Genomic DNA, 11335 nt, shown 5'->3' on the forward strand with positions numbered 1-11335 from the left:
GTATTCAAAATATATTTGTAAACATGCTAAGTATTAATACGATCAATTCCTTACTTAGCCCCCTGGCACCTAAAAGGGTTAAACTTCTTACAATGGACAAAACTATGCCCTTCTTTGAATGGGGCTGGAGCTCTGTTTGTGCTGTGTACACTTTGGGATCAATTCCTGTGTCTGGTAAAAAGTGGGGTCCATTCCTCAGGTTACTCTTTTACAGAAAAATCTCAGAATGAGATTTACTAGCTAAAGACCATACAGATCTATGGGGCGGGGGCTAAACATCTTATTAGCAAAGATGATTTGAGGAATATAAAAAAATAAATAAAATCCTAATAAGATACTAATCTGGCCCTCAAAAAAAATGTCACCACTATTATCGCAGGCACAAGCTCAGGATTTTATATTCCCTTTGGTTATTTTTAAATGCAGACTTAAAATGCTTCTTACAATAAAAACATCTTCCCAATCTATATATATATCTACTCCTCTAGACACACACACAAAATTAAGATGTTACTGCTTTATTTATTTATTTATTTATGAAGACTGGGTTTCTCTGTAGTTTTTTTAGCGTGTCCTGGAATACACTCTGTAGACTAGGCTGTACTCAAATTCACAGAGATCTGCCTGCTTCTGCCTCCTGAATGTTGGGATTAAAGGCCTGTGTCACCCCGTCCAACGATGTTACTGCTTTTAGTCAAAATTATTTTTAGGTTTCCAAACTTTTAGTATGACCCAAAATATGAGTCTCCTTGTATCTTCTACAGTATGAATTTCAACACAGCTACAAACAATAGTAATGCTAACATATCTGACAACGGTTCTTACAAGTTTCAGGAGATCAACTTGGATCCACCAACACCCACAGGTCAAGACAGACTTGAAAAAAGCACTGCCAGTCTATGGTTTGTTTCCCCACAGGTCTGTTTTCTTGGGTGAGTACCTCTCCCTCTCTGCCTGATTATTGGGATAATCCTCTCCTATCTGGTGGAACCATGGACCTGAAAATTCCTAATGTACACCTAAGAAAAAATTTTTCACCCTTTAAAATTCCTTACCATCATGTTCTGCCAATTAATAGATGTTTATTCCAGCAGATTTCTAACTATTTAAAAGTTACAGACTCCTCTGCCGTCTTCTCAAGTGTTATGCCACCTGCCCTCCGCCCTGCAGTGCATAATATTTTTTTAAAAAGAAAACAAACTATCTTTTTTCATTTTACATACCAATCCCAGTTCCCATTCCTTCCACTACCTCCCAACCCCACCCCCATCTGCTCCTCAGAAAGAGTAACACACATTGCTTTGGGGAAGGTCCAAGGCCCTCCCTTTGGTACACTTTTAATATCACTGCCCCTGGTAGAATGTCAAACACTGCACTATTACACACACACACACACACACACACACACACACACACACACACACACAGGCCTTTGCTTTACAGCCTGCAAACCAAGGAGCCTCCCAGCTGTCCCTTGAATTTCTTACTCACTTCCAGCTGTGCAGGCTGCAGTTTCAACTTCCCTGTCAGCCAGAGCTCTACATCCAAGAGAAACTGACATTTTTAAGATTGTCAATCACAAAATGTTAGTTTAAAAATATTTATTACACTTAGAAATATAGAATGTAATGCACAATTTCTCTATTTTCTAGACTCCACAATAGTTTAGCTTTATAGCCTCCTTTATAACCCTTATAGGTTATCTCCTTAGTGGATAACAGAGTGGCTGGAACTTCTTTTACAACTGCAGCTGCCCCACTGATTAGGAAGCTGATAGATTTATTACACGTGTGCTATCAGAAACTCTGCTCCTTATCATTTACTTTAGAAATGAAATGTAAACTGCAAGTGAACTTTTATTGCTTAAGAATTTCTGTTGAATATATATTAGTTGTGTATAACAAAGAGAAGGATGGATTCAGAGAAAAAATGGAGTGACCGTCAGTACACATGTGCATCTCATTCCGATTCTAAGACACTCAAATAAAAAATAGTATTCCTAAGTCCTGCTAGTCTGTTGTGATCTTTTGAAAACCCTGAAGCAGCCTGGAAAGCTGGTCCTTCTGGTTGTGTTAGCATAGACTGACTCCCTAGTGGGTTTAGTGTGTCCTAGGGAAGCTGTGGAAGAGCCAATTATAATCTGTCTTCTAAAACTGCTTTCTCAGAGGCATCACCACAGAGAAATACATCTGGGTTATTTGAAGAGGCATCCAAGAGTCTCTTGTTGCTTCACACCATTTTTATAACTGTGAGGTGATCATGCTGCGGAAAAGAGGATCTCGGTCTAAGAGGGTTAGGTATAGATAGATAGATAGATAGATAGATGATGGCTGGATAGATAAATAGATAGATAGATAGATAGATAGATAGATAGATAGATAGATAGATAGATAGATAGATGTAAAGTGATAAGTGTCACTGATGATGAGGAAAGCTGGCCATAGGAACTTTTCACAGGAGGTCTGCTGGCCCATAGATATTTTGTCTTAAGGACTTGTAAGGGAGTAAACACCGCAGCATTAAGAGCTGGGGTTGTATAAGAGGCTAGGGTTGTCAATCAGGATGACTGTTGCTGACACTGCACACAGACACTGGGGTCCAATCGTTGTGAAAAGTCAGGCACTAGATGGACCTGATGAGCGAAGGGCTATCCAGGGAAGCTTTCAGCAACCATTGTTTTCCTGGTAATACAGCTGAGAGGCTGATTTATCAAAACCATTCAAACTGTAGTTCAGAGATATGGACAGTGCTGGATGTAGAGTTTCACAGGAAGTAGAGCTTCAGAGAGAGAAAAGATCCTGAAATGGTGGGTGAGGGAGAGAACAAGAGAGAGGAGGCTTAGGAATCCATTAGTGGCAGCTGGCATTTCCTAGAAATGTACCTGACTGCTTACTGCTTGGAAGAATAGAGTGAACAGAAATAATCAGTGTTAGACATTTTGAGGTGAGCTTTGGAGTTCACCATGGATGTTCTAAGCTAGAGCAGGGTTTTGCAGCCATTGACTTTAGATCTAGAGGCTTCAGGGCCTCCTCATTCAACAGAAGCTTTCTGAACAATGGGTATCTGTAAGGACTCTGTCTGTTATAAAACAAGAAATTATCAATGTGTTATGCAAAACTGGAGCCTTGGATAAAGGCTATGGAATCTGAACCATAATTAAGGATTGGTGAAAGTACTGAGGGAGATTCATAGTATACCTGGGGTGCTCAATGGCAGGTTACTTTTCTCCCTATAATACAAAGCAAAGAGAAGCAACAAGTCAGGGCCTAGGGAAATCTAAGAAAGATGAACAGAGGAAGATCACTGTAAACCAGTACACAGCAGTACGGGGGGATAACAGAATTTATGGCACTTAAATATTTTATAATTAATGGACTTGTATCCATTTGTTCATCTTCCTTTGTTGACAATGATGGGGTTGGAGGTGAGGAAGTGAAATTAGACATCCTGTTGAGAAGGGGAATTTTCTTCGTCTTGTGAGAGGTGACCCTGGGCTTCTAAGGAGAAAGCTTTGTTCCTTTCCTAGGAGACATCATGGGTCTGTGGTCAGTGATGGTCCCACCCCGTGTGTGTGAATCCCACACTGGACGATACTTCCTGTAAGATGTCATTCTCTTCAGAGGGAATGGAGGAAGTTTGAGGTTGGTCTAGGCGTACAGAAATAAAATACTTTTTTTTTAAAAAAACAACCTGGGATGTGAATTCAAGACAGACACTGAGAATGACTGTTGGGGATAAGGAACTTGTTAAAACGTTTGTTAATGTCATGGATAGACAGACAACAGCATGGTGGGGTTCTGAGAGGAGTTTAGGCCCCAGCACCAGAGACAGACAACATGTCTGAGGCCTGTGAAGAGGGGAAATAGTGCCCATGTGACAGAAGCAGATGTACCATTTTGTATGTCTATGAGGATTGCAATGGTTGCACAACACAAGCCTGCAGCCAGGCTCTGAATCCCAGCAAGAGGCAGAGAAGGAAATGGGGAACAGAAGGTGTGGCCACCAATACCTACTTTGACATAAACTCACTTTCTCCTGTGAGAAATCCTGATACCTGAAAGTCTGTTATCCAGAGATTCATAGACAGGGTCTTAGCAGTACCTCGGGGTGAGAATTGGGGTGGGGATGCTGCAGGAATTGTGGCCTGGCAGTAGCTGGATTCTAACGAGGCTCACTACATAGCCCTGGCTGACCTGGAAATTGCTATGTAGACCAAACTGGTCTTGAACTCACAGACCTCTGCCTCCTATGTTCTGGGATTAAAAGTGTGTGCCACCATGCCTGGCACTAATGTAACATTCCTACATCCTTATGATATTACAACGGTGGCATTAAACTTCCATAACAGAAATGTTAAATGTTTAGATTTGTCTAAGAGTTGTGCTGGTGAAAATCCAAAATCCTAAAAGGTATGATAAGGGCCTATTGATACAGAGGAGATCTTACCACAGATATCTTGCTCTTAACTGTCCTAACCATAGTCCATGTACTTCCCAGCAAGGGAATTCAGATGAGGGGCCAATGAGATGAATCAGTAGGTGAAGGGACCTGCTCATAGCACAATAATAAAACCCAGAGACAGCTATTGGGGTTAAACCTGAAAACAAGAAAAGCAAAGCAGCCAAGCCACTAGAAAAGGCTTACCTCTACCAAGGCTGGGCAACTGCAGACTAAGCTGACAGAGCCTCTCTCTCCTCTCACTTTATCTTCCCTATAGCGCTGGGATTTAGGTGTGGGGCACCACCACCTGGATTTATTTCTGCATTGATCTTGTGTAGCCCAAGGTGGCCTTGAACTCACAGAGATCCACATTGTGGAAGGAGAGAATCAACTCCTAAAAGTTATCTTCTCACATCTGCACATTGAGTGTATACACATAGACATACATACACAATAAATTAAAATGTAAGGGTCCAGCATGGTGGCTGAGGAAGACTGATCTCTGAGTTCAAGGCCAGCCTGCTCTACAAAGCAACTTCTGGACCGTGTGAGCTTTACAAGGAACCATTGTACCACTTTATAATATAGACAAACTTTATGGATTTCTATAGTCTCCAGAGAAAGCAGCTTTTCTGGGAGGTCTTTTCTTGTCAAAGTGGTTGGCAGGTTTGTATTTCTACCCTTACAAAAGCGAGCAATTGCACGTCTTTGTTCTTTATGAGAAATCCTCTTTCAATACATGTTCATACAAGGTTGATATGACTAAGTGTTGGAGTAGAAAAAAAAATCCTGGCAAGAGAGCAGAATCTCTGGGCTGTATGGAGACCTAGGATTACAGTTGGGTAGGATCATTCCTTTGCCAAAGAACACCCCTAGGAAGGTATGCTCAGAAGAAAAATTAGTCCGCAATGAGACACCATATTTCTTTCTCCCAAGAACCCCAACCCCTAGTGCAGTAGCTCATGGGACACAACTATGTAGGTTTGTAAGCTTGCCTGATTCCTGAATTAGTCCTTTTCCCTTTCTTCTGTCTCTTTTCCAAGCATTCTTTCCTTAACACATTAGATCTTCCTTTCACCATATTCAGCTTCCTTCCTCTTTCTTTAAAGCCTCTTTCCTCGCCATGTGACTGCTTGTATGCCATGTGTCTGATCTCCATGCCAGTTTAAAATGTCCCTTTCCTGGGGCTGGAGAGTTAGCTCAGTGGTTAAGAACATTGCCTGCTCTTCCAAAGGTCCTGAGTTTAATTCCCGGCAACCGCATGGTGGCTCACAACCATCTGTAATGAGATCTGGTGCCCTCTTCTGGTCTGCAGACAGAATATTGTATACATAATAAGTAAATAAATAAATATAAACAAAACAAAACAAACAAAAAGAAAGGAAGGAAGGAAGAAAGAAGGGAAGGAAAAAGGAAGGAAGGAAGGAAGGAAGGAAGGAAGGAAGGAAGAAGAAAGAGAAAAAAAACACAGCAAACACAAGAAGGGGAACCCATGAGGTCCTAACAACAGCACAGTCAGCACAACAGTGGAGCAAAGGGGTGACTAGGGTAAGATGGAGGAGATCCAGGTGTCTGCCTGCCCTGAACCAGGTAGGACAGAGCTGTAGGACATCTGTCACAAAGAAAGTTAGTAGAGTTTCAGATGTGTTTGAACACAATGTGTCCCTACACATATACAGACATGTTTGGGTGCATGTGGGTACATATGTTCATTTGTTTCCTTGCCTGCTTTTAGACCAGGTCTCACATATCCCAGCCTGACCTGGAATCTTCAGTCTTCCTGCCTCAGCCTCCTGGGTGCCAGTATTACAGGCATTTGTCACCAGGACTGGATTAATGGAGATCTGGATCCTGGGGAATAACTGGTTGAGAATGATTTTGTAGTAGGTGCTTTGAGGATAAGGTTTATTTGTTTGTGCTGCCAACAAAATACCAGGGACTGCATAGCTCATACAGAGCAAAAGTTTATTTCTCATAGCTCTGGAGGCTGGTAGATCCAAGATCAGGTACTGTCTAATTCAGAATCTGGCTACTGTCCTCTACTGGTTGGTACAGGACACTGTCCTTTTGCTAAGTTCTCAACAAGGCACACAAGGTAAAGGAGCTCCCTGGGTTCTCTGGAGTTAGAGGACTAATCCCATTCATTAAGGCTGCCCCATCCTGATCCCATTACCTCCAAAGTCCCTAACCTCAAATGCCGTCACATCCAGGATTAGGTTTAAATATAAACTTTTGTATATAACTGGTCTGCAGTTAGTCTAAAGACACTTGTGTCCTTCCTTCTGAATATGTGATTGTGAAGTAAGGTACCTCGGGGAACTGGAATTGTCCTCCTTGGAATCTCATACTGACAACTGTTTTCTAGAGCCACCCTCTCCCTCCTAAATGTTCCAAACATTTCTAAACAGCATCACCAGCTGGGGCCCAAGAGTTCAAGCACACGAGCCTATAGGGAATGTTATAGTTAGACCCCAATCCTGAAACAATACACGGTTCCAGGGATAAGCTTAGAAAATGTATGGAAATTTCCCCCTCAGGGATATCCATCCATCCCCCATAAGGTCCTTGTTCTTTAGTGTCTCTGAATCTGTGGATTGTAGTGTGATTATTCTTTATTTAATAGCTAAAATTCATTTATAAGTGAGCTTGCAGATACGACCAAGCAATGACTGATCTAACTTGAGGCCCAAGCCATGAGAGGGAGCTCATGCCTGACCCTACCTGGATGACCAGAAACCAGAAGATGGATATCTCTGTGATTTAGGGTAGAACCAAACACAAATGAAAAATAAAATAAAATAAAATATGGTGCGGGAGAATTGTCTGTATTCTGTCAATCATGTTTTAAATAAACGCTGGTTGGCCAGGCAGGAGGTGTAGGCGGGAAAACCAGATAGGAAGTTCAAAGGATGCAAAGAGTGCAGGAGAATTCTGGGGAGGAGGAAGTTGATTCCTCCCACTCCTGCCCAGATCACTGAAGCAGGAGGATGTGAGCTGCCCCACTGACAAAGGTACTGAGCCACATGGCTAAAGTAGATCAGAAAAATGGGTTAATCAAGATGTAAGAGAATGCTAATAAGTAGCCTGACCTAATGGGCCAATCAGCTTTATAACTTACAGAGATCTCAGGTTGATTTTCTTTGGGCTTGCCAGCTGTGGGGTACTGGGCGGGACAGAAAACCCCAACAAGCAGGCCCGGCCTTTCATGTTACAAAAATAAAATAAAAAGCAAACGAAACAATTCCCAATAATATTCTAGTATACTCATATGTTGGTGCCTCATCCAGTCGGCATCAGAGAGGCTTCCTCCAGTAGCTGATGGTAGCAGTTGCAGAGACCCACAGTCAAACATTAGGGGACCTCAAAGAAGAGGGGGAAGAAGGATTAAGAGCCAGAGGGGTCAAGGACACGGGGAGAACACAGCCACAGAGTCAGCTAAGCTGGGCTCGTAGGGCCTCACAGAGACTGAAGCGGCAATCATGGAGCCTGCGTGGATCTGCACGAGGTCCTCTGCATACATGCTGTGGTTCTTCATCCTGTTTTGCTTGTGGGGTTCCTAACAGTGGGAGTGGGGGTGTCTCTGACTCTTTTACCTGGTGTGGGGCCTGCCAGTGGTACTCTGATCCTTCTACTTGGTTGCTTTTTCCAACATTGGTATGATGGTGTATGTCTAATCTAATGCACCTTCTTATGATATTTGGTTGGTATCATTGGGAGGCTTTTGTACAGAGTGAACTGGGGAAGAGTAGATCTGAGGGGAGGGGAGGTTGTGGGGAACCGGGAGGAGGGGAAGTTGTGGGGGATGGCAAGGGGGCTTTGGTTGGGATGTATTGTACGAGAAAAGAAAAAGACAAAAAAAAAGGCACAGAAAGTCTCAACATTCCTGTGTACAGGAGTCCCTGGGACATCTCAAGATTCAGAGTGTCGGAGCTGAGATTCTGTATAATGAGCTTGGACTGAGTTTCTGTTAGTGAATCTTGGGGACAGATGAGAATGTAAGGACAGATCAATATATATATATATATATATACACACACACACCAACACACACACACACACACGTGTGTGTGTGTGTGTGTGTGTGTGTGTGTGTGTGTGTGTGTGTGTTTAGTCTCTAGCCTTGGTCAGATGTGGAAATTAGATCCCATTCTTTTGGTCAAATAGAAGTTACCCCAAAGCCCTGATACCTTCACCTTTTCATATGGCAAACGGGGATGTGGGGGTTGGGGTAGGAGGCATAGGTGGAGGCTGAGGATGTCCACAAGTTCAAGGGCAGCCTGGTCTATAGAATGAGTTCTAGGACAGCTAGAGCTACACACTGAGACTCTGTTGTTTACTGTGGTCCAGGGAATTGGTAGTGTGCTTATCGTGCAAGCTTGAGATCCTGAGATCGACCCCCAGAGTGGTATGGCTTGTAGTCCAGCACTGTGGAGATAGTGACAGGTGGGTCCCTCAGACTCACTGCCAGCCCACCTAGTTCCGTGGGTGAACTTCTGGCTGCCTCAATAAGAGGTGGATTTTTTTTCTGTAACAAAGAATTGGTGTGTTCTTTTCCTACCATTCTCCAAATCTAGTGTAAATGTGACTGGTGACAGTGGGACAGTTTCACACCTGGTAATGATAGAACAAGAACCGTGTAAAAATACAAGGACGTATGGACTCAGATATGAACTATCTCAAATCATCTCATAAAACAGAAAGGGAAGCAGTACTACCAAAAGGATTTTTTAAGACTACTATTATTCTTGTATCAAAACTAGGTAAGGACACAAAACAGAAAATTATAGGCCAATTTCTGTGATGAACATGGATGTGAACATTTTCAATACAATACTTGCAAGAGTCCACAATACATTAAAATGTCATATATCACAATGTTGATGGAGAGAGGGCCTGCTTTTCATCCCTGCTGCCCAGCTAGATTACACCCAAAATAATCACACAGAAACTGTATTCATTTAAACACTGCCTGACCTATTATCTCTAGCCTCTTATTGGCTAACTCTCACATCTTGATTTAACCCATTTCTAATAATCTGTGTTCACCACAAGGTCGTGGCTTACTGGAAAAGATTCAGCATGTCTGACCTGTCAGCTCCATGGTGGCTCTTTCTTTCTGCCTGTGCTTCCTTCTTCCCAAAATTCAGTTCTGTCTTCTCTGCCTACCCAAGTTCCACCCTATCAGACCAAGCAGTTTCTTTTGATTAACCAATGAAAGCAACACATAAACAGAAGAACCACCTACACCACCACAACCAAATTGAGATCATTGAAGGGATATAAGGATGACTCAATATATTCAGAAAATAACTGTGATATGGCACATAAGAAGACACAAGGACAGAAATCACAGGGTCACCTCAATGTATGCAGAAAAGGTTTTTGACAAAGTTCAGCATCTTCTATGATAAATTTAAACCCTGAAGAAACTAGGGATAAAAGTAATGTATATCAACATAATAAATGCTATAAGTAAGAAAATTCTATTCAGCATAGTATGAAATTGTTGAAACAGTGTTTCCTCTAAAATTAAGATGAGACAAAGGGTGTCTATTTTCTCCACTCCTGTTTATATTTTTTGATGTCTTAAGAGCAATAAAGCAAGTGAAAGAAGCTAAATGATCCTCATTTGTAAGTGATATGATCCTATGTTTCATCAAAGCAGGAGGATACAAAGTGCCATATAAGGGCGGCAGCTTTCAACATACCAACAACAAATGTGAGAAATATCGGGAAAACAATCTCAGCTATAATTGCTTTAGAAACAAAACAAGACAATTAAATACTAGGAATATACATGAGGCTGTTAAGGAAACCAATAACAAAGCTTTAAAACACTAAATAAGGCTGTAATCCAACACTCAGCAGGCAGAAGAAGGGGATTGCTGCAACTTTGGGGCCAGCATGATTTACATAGTGAGACCCTGTTTCAAAAACATAACCAAACAACAATAAAGGTAGGAAGGAAGGAAGGAAGGAAGGAAGAAAGGAAGGAAGGAAGGAAGGAAGGAAGAAAGATAGGAAGGAGACACTAGAAGATATGAAAAGGTCTACCATGCTCATGAATAAGCAGAATTAATATTGCAAATTTGGCTAAAGTTCTAGAAATTCAATGCAATTCCCAACGACATTCTTTAAAGAACTAGAGAAAAATCCTAGTTTATATAGATGCAGAAAAAACTCCTAATAGCCAAAGTGTTCTTAGCTGAAAGAGCAATATAGAAGAGTTAAAGCACTATTTCAAATCCTATTACAGAGACTTGATTTTAAAAAAGAAGAAATAAAAATGTGTGGTACAGGCACAGAAATATACACAGACTAATGGGACAGAATAGAGGACTCAGATACAATCTATAGTTACAGTGTTAGAACAACCCACATTCCAGAAGCAAGTGCTTCCCCATCCCAAACCAGTCTTCTAGGACTCAGGGCCAGCATCCCTGTCATCACACTGGGACACATTTCCACTGAGCCAAGGTCCCTTAAGCTTATACTCCATACCCACTGTAAAGTCTGAGCCATCCCCTCTCCCTCTTTCCCTCTCTTTCTCTCTCTTTCCCCCCTCCTACCCACCACACCCCTGTCTCACATATCATCACTCAGAGGCAGCCTTTTGTCCCCCTCCCAATAAATCCACGTAAAGTCTGTTTCATGGTGTGATTTTTGTGGCATTTCTTGGACCTCTGATAACACAATAACACGTATACACAGTTATCTTATTTTCAACCACAATACCTAAAACACGTATTGTAGAAAAAAAATACAAATCCATTAAGCAAATGGTGTTGGGAAAACTTTATATCCCCACGTAGAAGAACAAAATTACATCTCTATCTCTCATCCTGTAGAAAAATAATCTCAAAGACCTTAAATGTGACACAAAACTCTGAAATCT

The sequence above is a fragment of the Myodes glareolus genome, chromosome 18, assembly GCF_982192425.1.
Source record: "Myodes glareolus chromosome 18, mMyoGla1.1, whole genome shotgun sequence".
NCBI lineage: Eukaryota > Metazoa > Chordata > Mammalia > Rodentia > Cricetidae > Myodes > Myodes glareolus.